Consider the following 12,633-nt stretch of genomic DNA (forward strand, 5'->3'; position numbering starts at 1 on the left):
GCACTCTTCCGTTTCTATTCCTCATTCAGCCCGGAGACCAAATTCAACACTCTGCTCAGGTCCAGAGACTCAGGGACAAAACCTGGGGTCTGAGACTGGAGAAGTAAGGCATGTAATAATGTTCCTCACTAACAATTGTTTTGAAAAAGTAATACATTTTTTAAAATTGTTATAAATTGCATTGTTCTTTCTTTTGGCTAAAGTGTTTTATTTGCCTTTTAAAACCACCTCCCCCCCTCCCAGTTTTATTGAGATGTACTTGACATACATCACTGTATAAGTTTAAGTTGTACAGCATAATGTTCTTACATATATTGAAATAATTACTAAAATAAGGCTAGTGAGTATCCCATCATCTCAAATACATGCAATAAAAAGACAAAATATATATATATATATATATATACATATATATATATATATATACATATATATATATATTTCTTTTTATTAGAACTGCATTATTGGTACTTCCCTGGTGGTCCAGTGGTAAAGAATCCGCCTTACAAGGCAGGGGACGCCGGTTCGATCCCTGGTCAGGGATCTAAGATCCCACTTGCCGCGGGGCAACTAAGCTCACGCGCCACAACTACTGAGCTGGTGCACTTCAACTAGAGAGCCTGGGTGTCGCAAACTACAGAGGCCACACGCCCTGGAGCCTTCGCACCACAACTAGAGAAGAGAAAACAATCCACACACCACAACTAGAGAGAGGCCTGCGTGCTGCACCGAAGAGCCCGTGCGCCACGATAAAAGATCCTGCAAGCCTCAACAAAGATCCCGAGTGCCGCAACTAAGACCGGACGCAGCCAAAAATAAATTAAATAAATTAATTAATAATAAATAAATCTTTTTTTAAAAACTGCATTATTCATTAAAATACCTGCTCTATTCCACACTTTTTGTTGTTGTTGTTGTTTTAATTTTTGGCCACTCCCAAGGGGATGTGGGATCTTAGTTCCCTGACAAGGGATCAAACCCAAGCCCCCAGCACTGCAAGTGTGGAGTCTTAACCACTGGACCGCCAGGGAAATCCTATTCCACACTTTTGAGAGTTACCTTTAAATATCTTTCAGAAAAACTTGTTTATGAAATTATAGTTAAGTATATAATAACTAAACAATGTAATTTCAGACTGACTATATGTTCATTATGAGGGTAATTAGGAAGTTTCACTTTCTATATTCAAATTGTAATATATTTTAGCTCTTTGGTTTTTTATTTCGAAAAGTTCTGTCAAGTGTGGATAAAAGAGCCTATAAAATATACAGCCTTTAGAAGACATTGGGATTTATTTCCATCTAAAGAATAATTAAGTTGCAATATTTCTAAGGGTATTCAGTAAGGAGAATGTCCTGGTGTAGCACATATATAAATACAAGAAGATATGTCACATTTTAAAAGTTGCAGTGACTCAAATTTTGTGAACTCTATTAGGTAGATTACTCTGTATTATACAATATTTCTAACTAGCCATGTTGGCAAAAAAGCCATTTCAGCATGGACTTCCATGATTCCAAGCAAAGAAATGAGTCGATAGTGGAACTTTTCATTAAACACAGAAGAATAGAGGAGAAGCCAATTATAGGGGAAAGTCATTTTTTGAATGGAGAGTTTTGTTGCAGGAAAATATATATTCACAAGGGAAAAAAACCACTAAATTTCCTAACTCACAGGAAGATTTTGGTATGTCTCCCTGTATTTCATTATGAAACAGATGCAAACAATTCAAAAATGTAAAAAACACAAGGATATAGTTTGAGACACACACACACACAAACCCTGTCCTAGAAAATTAAAAAATATACATTTTTGTGTTCAGATGGAATGACTGAAATATTTACCACTGTCAAACTTAGGTAGGGACAGGTTTTATTCCAAGTGATTATTACAATATAGAGAATGCTCCAGCCGTAAAATCTGTAAAGCCTTAAAATTCAGACCAGAAAAGAACTTTTTTTTTTACACCAAGAGGTCAACAAGTGGGAAAACTCCCATACGGTGTAGTGGATGACCAGGTGGCATGAGCTTACATACTCGGGGGGTGTTTTACACTAAAGTCACCTATGCTCGGTTAAGTTCCTGCAGCGCTGTTGTTCTGAATTACAATGCTTAAAAGGGGTTCAAAACATAGGCCCCTTGGGAGAGGAGAAAAGCATAAGTAAATTTTGATTAAATCATGGTAACTGCCATTATACCCAAAGATAACTGAAGACAAACAATAAGGCAATGGATGGGAATTTGGAGGATTCTCATCTGGCTGGTTTCTAAGTAAACAAGGAGGCTATCACGAGTCTTACTGAAATTAACGGGGAAGTGTACTTCTTAGCAAATAAACTGTTTCCTTCCACGCAAAAGAAGAAAGGGAGGTCTTTAACCTTCAATATTTTCCAGAGTTACAGACTTGGAGTAAAGTCTAACATTGTCTCTACATAATATGATATCAAGCAAAATTCAAAAAATAATAAATACACGTTATATTTGAAAAATGGAATATTAGAAATTTAAACCAATAATGATAATAAAAAACTTGCCCAGGAACCTCAGCATTTGAGTTTGGATGGCACTGAAGGACCCTGTATGTTCATTGTGCTTCTGTTGTGTCTGTCCCTGTCACGTGCAAGAGAAATCATTAAGTGTTGAAAGATGTTGCTCTAAATCATCAAGTCAGAGGTCTGTGAACTATATAAACTGAATAAAACCCTAGAGGTTATTTTAAGACCAAAATTGTTATAACTCTATTTCTGTTTTGTAGGTAAGTTCATTTGTACACTTCTTTTTAGATTCCACATATAAGCGATATCATATGATATTTGTCTTTCTCTGTCTGACTTCTCTCAGTATAATCTCTAGGTCCATCCATGTTGCTGCAAATAGCATTATTTCATTCTTTTTATGGCTGAGTAATATTCCATTGTATATAAGTACCACATCTGCCTTATCCATTCCTCTGTTGATGGACACTTAGGTTGCTTCCATGTCCTGCCTGTTGTAAATAGTGCTGCAATGAACACTGGGGTGCATGTGTCTTTTCGAATTATGATGTTTCAACTTTTTTTCCTAAAAGTCCCTGGGCAAGGTACCACTGCCGGGGAGGGGATGCTTTCCTCCCTCCACAGAGCACCTCCTGGTCCGTGCTGGGCCGGTTCTAGGCACGGGAACTGGCTTCAAAATTTCACCACATGCTGCCTAAGCCCGCCGGAGCACATTGAAGAATTTTCACCATCATCTTCAGTCAATATCACACCCTTCGCACATGAGAAAGTTGAGTACCTCCCCCGACCCCGGCTGTCACCACAACAAAGAGACATCAGTAAATGAAACTAATAAAAATGCGATAATGTATGAAGGAAAAAAAACCCAAAAATCAGCCAGCCTCAACCTCCTCCAAGTCAAGCAACGATGAGTTCACAGGAGCCAGATGGCAAGTATAGCAGCTCATGACCAAGACTTTCCCTTGTCTCTGGTGGAGCTGCAGCACCAATGGAGGGTGAAAGAACACATTTATTTTACATATGGATGGAGAAAGTGATAAGCTTTGGACAAGAATTCCTATGAGGGCTTCCCTGGTGGCGCAGTGGTTAAGAATCCGCCTGCCAATGCAGGGGACGAGAGTTCGAGCCCTGGTCCGGGAAGATCCCACATGCCGCGGAGCAACTAAGCCCGTGTGCCACAACTACTGAGCCTGCACTCTAGAGCCCGCAACCCACAAGTACTGAGCCCACATGCCACAACTACTGAAGCCCGCGTGCCTAGAGCCCGTGCTCCGCAACAAGAGAAGCCACCTCAATGAGAAGCCCGCGCACCGCCATGAAGAGTAGCCCCTGCTCGCCGCAACTAGAGAAAGCCCTTGAGCAGTAACAAAGACCCAACGCAGCCATAAATAAATAAATAAAATAAATAAATTTAAAAAAAAAAGAATTCCTATGAGAGTTCAAATAATAAATAAACTTCTGTATTCCCATAGAACTCGCCAAAGAGGGGAGAGTTTCTCAAACACTATTAATAAGGAGGCTTCCCCTCAGCCCTTCTGAGATCTGACCTGTGTTCACACTTCAGTACATCCCCAAAGGCATTCACCTCACTATCCACAGCCTAGGGCTCTTTCTCTTGCTACAAAGTGGGTAAAATATTCAAATGAGAAGCAGAAATTCCTCCACATAGGAAAAAAGAAACATGATCTGCTGTGGCTTTTCCTGAAAACTAGTTCTTTGTTCACCTGAGGATTGAGGACATGACCGATGGGTCTAGAAAAATATTTCAAAAATTCACCCACTGCTTGCCTCCTTCTGAATACACAGCGAACAGTATAATATGCAGAAATGAAGCTCTTTTCCTAGAACTCCTAAATCGAAAGCACATGGGTAGAAAACAGGAAAGTGGGTATGTTAAAAGTTTGCCATTGAGCTTTATAAATAAAATGTGTTCATTTGCAGAAGCCATCTGACTATTGTCTCTCTTACTCTGACCCCTCCCATTCCTGCCTCCATCCTAGCATTTTTGTTTTTCTTTTTCATTTTTGAGGACTGAGTCCCATTTTAAATATTAAGTACAGTTAGATACTCTCTCCAAAAAGAACTGCCACACACAGAAACACAGCCAATCTGGCCAATCATTTCAGGTGTCAGTGTTGCTCAAACTGAGAGTTTCTGGTCTAGTCTCTCATCTCCATGTTACAAGTGGGCTCCCTGAGGCCCAGACGGGAGACATTTCTGAAGAGGTCTACAATGAGTGAATAGAACCATGTGTAATGGAATTCTGAAAAGGCCACCTGAGGGGCCAGTGGATAGAGTTTGTCCTTATTTCCCCTCTCACTTAAAACACCATCTTTCATGCGCTTCAGCAATGGAAACTTCTCGTTCAAGAACTGATCACACTGATTACCAAGCTTGAATGGCATTCCAGGAGCTTAGGCTTCAGATTGAGGGCTACAGGGAGAAGGGGAGGTTTGTATGGGGAGGAGGGAAGGGCTCTTACAGGGAACAAATGGGAGGGTGGACAGATCCCAGACAAGGAGATTGTGATGCGCTGTCCAGCCGAGAGAAGACGAAGGCCTGGAGAACATGGGTGCAGTGATGATAGGAAGAATTCTGGTAATTCTTCTCCAGAAAAATCACAGTAACATAATTTAAAAATACAGAATAGCAAAACATAGCTGAAAACCTTTTTAGGGGTCGGCTCAGAAATAAACTATGAGCAAACTTCTTCATCATGAACACAGGGGCTCTGATGGAAGAAGGGACCAAGTCAATCCAGTCCTTCCTTCATTTGCAGAGGACAGTTAAGAGGGACCTGATGGAAACATCATCTCACATCTCGCCATTTCAACAGATCACAGAAAAAGGAGGAAGATGGAATAGAAGGGAACTGCTTAAACTAGATTTTGAATGTTAATATAAAAGATATTTGACATCTTTGTCAAGTACTCATCAAAATAGACTAAAATTATTTATTACTTACTGAAGTACTTTTCCAAGATCTCAGATAAAGAGGAGGAAGCACACAAACATCAAACAAATGTCAAAAATATTTAACGGGAAATAATTTGTGAATTACATTAAATCTAAAATTTCTGGTGTCAGGAATTCCCTGGTGGTCCAGTGGTTAGGACTCTGCGCTTTCACTGCCGAGGGAGCGGGTTCAATCCCTGTTCGGGGAACAAAGATCCCAGAAGCCATGCGGCGTGGTCAAAAAAAAAAAACATAAAAATAAAAAAATTAAAATGCTGGTGTCAAAGATTTAAATAATTGAGACTCTATTAGATGTAGAAAAGAACGACATGAGTTAATTATAGAAGGCCACCAAAGCTAAGTTCAGAAGTCAGTAATTATTTATAGAAAAGTAGAAATTGGACATATTAAGATTTATTTCAAACTCCAAATAATTAACTGTAAGAAAGAAAAAAAAAAAAGTAAATCCAGTCCAAAAAAAAACCCCCAAGAGTTTTAACATTGCTTTAAAGAGGCACCTTGTGGTGATAGGCGTTTCTTTCCCCACTTCTCCTCTACCCCATGTCAGGAAAAGGGAAGGGGGTGACGGACAACTGTCTGAGTCAAGTCACTGCCCCCGGGCTGAAGAGGAATTACAAAAGGGTATTGTCTTCTGAAACAAATGACTACTAAATGCACAAACCTCATAGACAGTTTTGCAATTGTCATCCTCATCTGTATAACTAACCTGAGGCAACAAATTTGAAATTTATTAGATTCTGAAGCCACAAATCAATTTATCACAAATTAATCATCCATATCCAAAGGCACCGCCCACCTGAATCCAGTTTCCCTCCCTCTAAATACACTACTATGTATTTCCATTTCGTTCTGTTTATCTATCTCCCTATTTCTCTCTTTCTTTTTGTTCCCCTCTGCTCTACTGGTGTTCCTGCCCTCCTATTTCGACCCTCACACGTGTCATGCCTGCTCTCCAACTTGTTTCCTCTCTTATTTCTCTTTCCCCTCAATCTTTTTTTTTTTAAGATTTTTTTAAAATTAATTAATTTATTTATTCTCGGCTGTGTTGGGTCTTCGTTTCTGCGCGAGGGCTTTCTCCAGTTGCGGAGAGCGGGGGCCACTCTTCATCGCGGTGCGCGGGCCTCTCACTACCGTGGCCTCTCCCGTTGCGGAGCACAGGCTCCAGACGCGCAGGCTCAGTGGTTGTGGCTCACGGGCCTAGTTGCTCCGCGGCATGTGGGATCTTCCCGGACCAGGGCTCGAACCCGTGTCCCCTGAATTGGCAGGCGGACTCCCAACCACTGCGCCACCAGGGAAGCCCCTCTCCCTCCGTCTTTGCCTTAAATCTCTCTGTCTTTCTGCCTTTCTTTCCCATCTCTGCTCCCTCTGTGCCTTTGGGGGTACACCCCTTCTATCCCTGTTAGGCTCACTTCCACCCCATTCTCGGGCACCCCAGGTGGCTATGCTTCCTTCCAGCTTGCTCTCTTCCTCTGCTCCTCCAATCACTAGTTTTCCTGCTTCTCTCCCAGCATCACGATGCCCTGAATGCCAAGTTTCCAACTCCTTTATCCTTGCCCCCGACGCACTGCGTGAAGCGCTTCACCACTGTTGTTCCCCCTCCTATCACTGACTCAGGACTCCTCTCCCCGTGTTACTCTCCTACCCCTTCAGATCCTGTTTCAATTACTTTTTTTATTTTAGAGAACTGTGACTTTCAAGGCTAAATTTCTTTTACGTTACTGTCTCTTTGCAGGATCCTCAGCCGTCATCTATATTCTCATCGGTTTTCCCACACTCTTCTCTCCTCACTTTTTCTTTCTCAGTCCTTCTCTGTCTCTGCTTCTCCTGATCCCCCTCGCCTACCTATTTGCAAGGATGCGACTGAAAAAGATGCCTGCCTACCGGAAGAAAACATTTTCCAATTGCGCTGAAGACAGAAAAACAATGGCTGTCACATGGCTGACCCAGGTCACCTCCACAACGGGATAAGGGGAAGGACCGACTACAAAGGGGAGGTCTGCAGAGGAGGACCAGCCACAGGAAGACGCAAGGGTCTGGAAGGGTGGAGGGGGCGTGGCGAGCTCTCCAGAATCCCAGGACCAGGGAGAGGACGAGGCCTCTCCAGGAGCGGGGAAGCCAGCACTGCCCTCCAGGGGCGGAGAGGTCGAGGCTGGTGGGGGTAGATGTAGTAAAGGGTATTTACTTATTTATGCAGCACACGGTATCTTTGTTGCCACGTGCGGGATCTTCCCTGCTGCCTGCGAGATCTTCGTTGCAGCATGCAAGACCTTTAGTTGCGGAATGCAGGGAACTTTAGTTGTGGCATGCGAACTCTCAGTGGCCGCATGTGGGATCAAGTTCCCTGACCAAGGATGGAACCCAGGGCCCCTGCATTGGGAGCACGGAGCCTTAGCCACTGGATCACCAGGGAAGTCCTGGTAAAGGGTTTCAAGCAAGAGAATGTTGAAAGGCAGCTCCCACGTGGACGAATGGCAGAAAAGCCAAGGGCAGGGACCAGCTTCAGGGTGAATTTAAACCCAAAGGAAAACATACACGACCTGGAACGGACCTGTAGGTGATATCTGGATTTACTTGTATCCCGGATGCTGGGATACAAGGTCGAGCCTTTCCCAAGACCCTGAAGACAGAATAAGGGGGACCACGCAGCACAAACTTACAGAAAAGGAGACTGTGAAGTGTGAACTTCACCCCGTGTACTCCAATTCCGGTTCCAGAGGAAAGTGTGGGCAGAGAGAAGCAGGGCTGGGCGGGGGTGGGGGTGGGGCGAGTAGGGAGATCAGGTCAGCGCAAGGAGGACTGTAGGGCTAACCCGGGGAAGGAGGTGCTTCCCTGGACCTTGACCTGCTTATTTTAAGTTAGTGACAGTTTTTGGTTTTTTTTTTTTTTTAATTTATTTATTTTTGGCTGCGTTGGGTCTTCGTTGCTGTGCGAGGTCTTTCTCTAGTTGCGGGGAGCAGGGGCTACTCTTCCTTGCGGTGCACAGGCTTCTCATTGCTGTGGCTTCTCATTGCAGAGCATGGGCTCTAGGCGCACAGGCTTCATTAGTTGCAGCATGCAGGCTCAGTAGTTGTGGCTCGCGGGCTCTAGAGCACAGGCTTAGTAGTTGTGGCTCATGGGCTTAGTTGCTCAATGGCATGTGGGATCTTCCCAGACCAGGGCTCGAACCCGTGTCCCCTGCATTGGCAGGCAGATTCTTAACCACTGTGCCACCAGGAAAGTCCTCTGTGACAGTTTTAAGGTAAAAGCTTAAAATTTTGTGGGCCACTTATGCTGGAAGCTGTTTCCGCAAGATGAAAACGGTTTCAAAAAAGCTGTTTTGCCAGCAAGTTGCGCCCATATCCTGCTAGCGAGGAGAAAGCAATTCAGAGGCCTGGAAACTTGGGTCTCCAAGTGGTTGCTGTGGGGCGGTGGATTCAGAAATATTTCCTGCACTGGGCGTTTCTCTGTATTACAAACTAGAATAACAAATACAAAACTCTCCCTAAGTAGTAAGTGCTATTTCTTACTCACACCCTGAAGAACAGCTTTTCCATTTTCTCTTCACATTCAAGCAGGAGGCCAAACTCAACACTCTGCTCAGCTCCAGAGACTCAGGGACAAGACCTAGCATCTGAGACTGGAGGACTAAGTCATGCGAAGTGTATCTTCTTATCACAGAAGTAAGCTGGTGAGGACTTCCCTGGTGGCACAGTGGTTAAGAATCCACCTGCCAATGCAGGGAACATGGGTTCAAGCCCTGGTCCGGGAAGATCCCACACTCCATGGAGCAACTAAGGCCGTGCGCCACAAATACTGAGCCTGCGCTCTAGAGCCCACGAGCCACAACTACTGAGCCCACGTGCTGCAAATACTGAAGCCTGTGCGCCTAGAGCCCATGCTCTGCAACGAGAAGCCACAGCAATGAGAAGCCTGCTCACCGCAACGAAGAGTAGCCCCTGCTTGCCGCAACTAGAGAAAGCCTGCGTGCATCAACGAAGATGCAACGCAGCCTATAAATAAGTAAATAAAGGCTCAACTTAAAAAAAAAAAAAAAAAGCTGGTGAGACATGAGCTACTCTTTTTTTTAAGACTTTTTTTTGATGTGAACCATTTTTAAGTCTTTACTGAGTTTGTTACAATATCGCTTCTGTTTTATGTTTTGATTTTTTCGCCGCGAGGCATGTGGGATCTTAACTCTCCAACCAGGGATCAAACCCACACCCACTGCATTGGAAGGCGAAGTCTTAAACACTGGACCAGCAGGGAAGTCCCTAAGTTACTCTTTATTGACTTGATGAAGGGTCTTCTGTTTTCTGTTACTTGGGAGAGAGAACCACATGTGACTTGTCATTTGCATTGGGCATGGAGACAGTACACAGATGTGGATGAACTGGATATTATGTTAAATCTTTTCCAATGCAGACATACCTGCTGGTAAGTCTTCATGCAATCCTGCAGAGGACCAATTGAGGATGTATCGAATCTAAATGAGTATACAATAACTGACCCGAATTATCCAATAAATCATCTTTCTTTCACATCAACACTGTGGGGAAATACAATTACGAACAAAACCAAAATGTAAGACCAATAAACTTCCTCCACGTAGGTTAATATGGAAAGGAAACAGCTTTACTATTGAATAATCATTACTCATGATTACAACACACAACCCGCTTCATATCCTGATTCAGCCACTTGCTGGGATGGAACTGAATGAGTCTTTAAACCTGTCTTTGTCCTAAATTCCTTCATTTCTGAAACGAGAATAAGTACTTTTTTCAGAGATGAAAATTCAGTAAGTTACTATGCATAACGCATTAATAACAGTGACTTGTATTTGAAGTGTAATATGAAAGACAATAGAAATAAAAATTAAGATCACTTATTAAAGGGGACTTCCCTGGTGGTGCAGTGGTTAAGAATCCATGCTCCCAATGCAGGGGGCCCAGGTTGGATCCCTGGTCAGGTAACTAGATCCCACATGCATGCCGCAACTAAGAGTTCACATGCCACAACTAAGGAGCCCTCCTGCCGCAAATAAGACCCAGCACAACCAAATAAATAAATAATTTTTTTTTTAAAGATCACTTATCAAAGAATCTATATTATTTTGTTTAGTAACAAAGTCTAAGTGGAGCATAATGGGTATCAGTTGTCATGCTAAAAATAGCACAAATCTTATTTTCTCTGCAAGGAGCTCTGCCTTTGAATGTCAATACATCACTGGGAAATGGCAGAATGGCTTCCAGGCATTTGGCAATGGAGATTGTCTCCTTGTTACAAACTATAGTTGGACTCTTGGGGTCTATCTCATTAATCCTTTTGGTTTCGCTGTGTGCTTCCTAAACTCCACATACTGGATTTTGAAACACCTGACCACAGCCAACTCCCACATTCAAAGATTTCAGTTTACCCTCATGACATTCCAAAATGAACTAAAGTCCTAAAGGCTTCCATGGAATTAAAGTCCTAAAGGAACTCCCTTCATATTTACAGTGCCTCTACTTTCTACCTCTCATTGAGTTATGTTCATTTTCATTTCACAGGAATCCTAAAACCACCCAATGATTTAGAGATCCTTTGGTTTAAAACAAGGGAAATATGTGGGGAAAGAAAAAAGTAATGCTAAGAAAAAACTGTATTCAAAAAAAACTTTTTTTCTGGAATTCCCTGGCAGTCCAGAGGTTAGAACTCTGCTCTTTCAATGCAGGGACCGGGTTCGATACCTGGATAAGGAACCAAGATCCCCTAAGCTGTGTGGTGCAGCCAAAAAAATATATATGTATATATTACAGTAGAAAATTAACCATGTAACATCACATTGCTTAATACCACAATTTGAAATTGAGATTTTAAGAGCCTATCGATAATTGCTCTTCTAGTAAATTGCTTAGTTATATCATCTGATAAACACTTCCAAACACCCATTTTTATTAATCTAGGATAAAAATACCTTAGGCAATTTATTTAATATTTTATAAGCATTTTCAGCAACCATATTGCACAATGAGATGAATGTGTGCTGCAAACAAAAAAATGTAATAAATTATTATCATAAAGAAAAGTGTGGTGTTCCTTATCAAGAAATCAGGAGTTTTAAGAGCAAATATTCACTGTTTTGTCAAACAGTTAGACTCCATTTTTCAGTGTTTGACTACTGACACCTTTTAATCTTCGGGACAACATCTTCCCATTCAGCCTGAGCAAGCTGATAAAAAAAGCCTGAAGGGTCCCCTTCTTTGATTCAACCTGGAAGTTCAAACGTCAAGCCTCATCAAGTAATTTCCTTAACACATCAAGCCAATCACCATTCCCTGTCCTCTCAAACCATTTTTTGAACACCTTGGAAGTCTCCAACATGTGCCTAGAAAGCTGAATTATGTAACATTCTCCTAACACTTCAATGTCAATATCACCCTCAATAACCAAACCAAACTTTGGGTGGGGTTCCACTATACTCCAGTAAATGACCACAAGTGCAAACTAGCAAAAACAAAAAAATGTTTTAAGGGTGAATATATGAAATTTCTCGTTTCTCAAACAAAAACGTTCCCATTGTATAATACTCATTTTTAAAAGAAAATCCATGAACACTGATCCTTTAAAATTAATACACTGATGGACTTCCCTGGTGGCACAGTGGTTAAGAATCCGCCTGCCAATGCAGGGGACAGGGGTTTGATCCCAGGTCCGGGAAGATCCCACGTGCCACGGAGCAACTAAGCCCATGCGCCACAACTACTAAGCCTGTGCTCTAGAGCCTGCAGGCTGCAACTACTGAAGCCCACGCGCCTAGAGTTTGTGCTCTACAACAAGAGAAGCCACTGCAATGAGAAGCCCATGCATCACAGCAAAGAGTAGCCCCTGCTCACCACAAGGAAAAGCCCACAGTCAGCAATGTAGACTGCATGCAGGCAAAAAAAAAAAAAAAAAAAAAAAGGCACTGAGCTCAAAAAGGACAAAAACATTGTATGATTTTTAAATTTTCTAATATTTTGCATGTATTTACTATATTGCTATTTTCCCATCATGTAAATCAAGGTGCATGTCATGACATTTATGTAAAGGACAAATGTGAAATTGCATGATTTTTAAATTTTTAGTATTTTGCATACACTTACTACATTCCTATTTTCTCTTCATCTAAATCAAGGTGCAGGGGGCTTCCCTGGTGGCGCAG

General features: G+C 42.3%; 1 protein-coding gene and 1 pseudogene across 1 annotated transcript in view; one reads left to right on the forward strand and one right to left on the reverse strand.

Moving 5' to 3' along the window:
- LOC118885142 overlaps window positions 1-12,633 on the forward strand; it is a 584,965-nt pseudogene that overhangs the window by 165,283 nt on the left and 407,049 nt on the right.
- LOC118885106 (zinc finger protein 836-like) overlaps window positions 1-12,633 on the reverse strand; it is a 271,742-nt gene that overhangs the window by 97,709 nt on the left and 161,400 nt on the right. The gene's annotated exons all lie outside the window — the stretch shown is intronic.

This window comes from Balaenoptera musculus, chromosome 19 (assembly GCF_009873245.2).
Source record: "Balaenoptera musculus isolate JJ_BM4_2016_0621 chromosome 19, mBalMus1.pri.v3, whole genome shotgun sequence".
In the NCBI taxonomy this organism is placed as follows: Eukaryota; Metazoa; Chordata; class Mammalia; order Artiodactyla; family Balaenopteridae; genus Balaenoptera; species Balaenoptera musculus.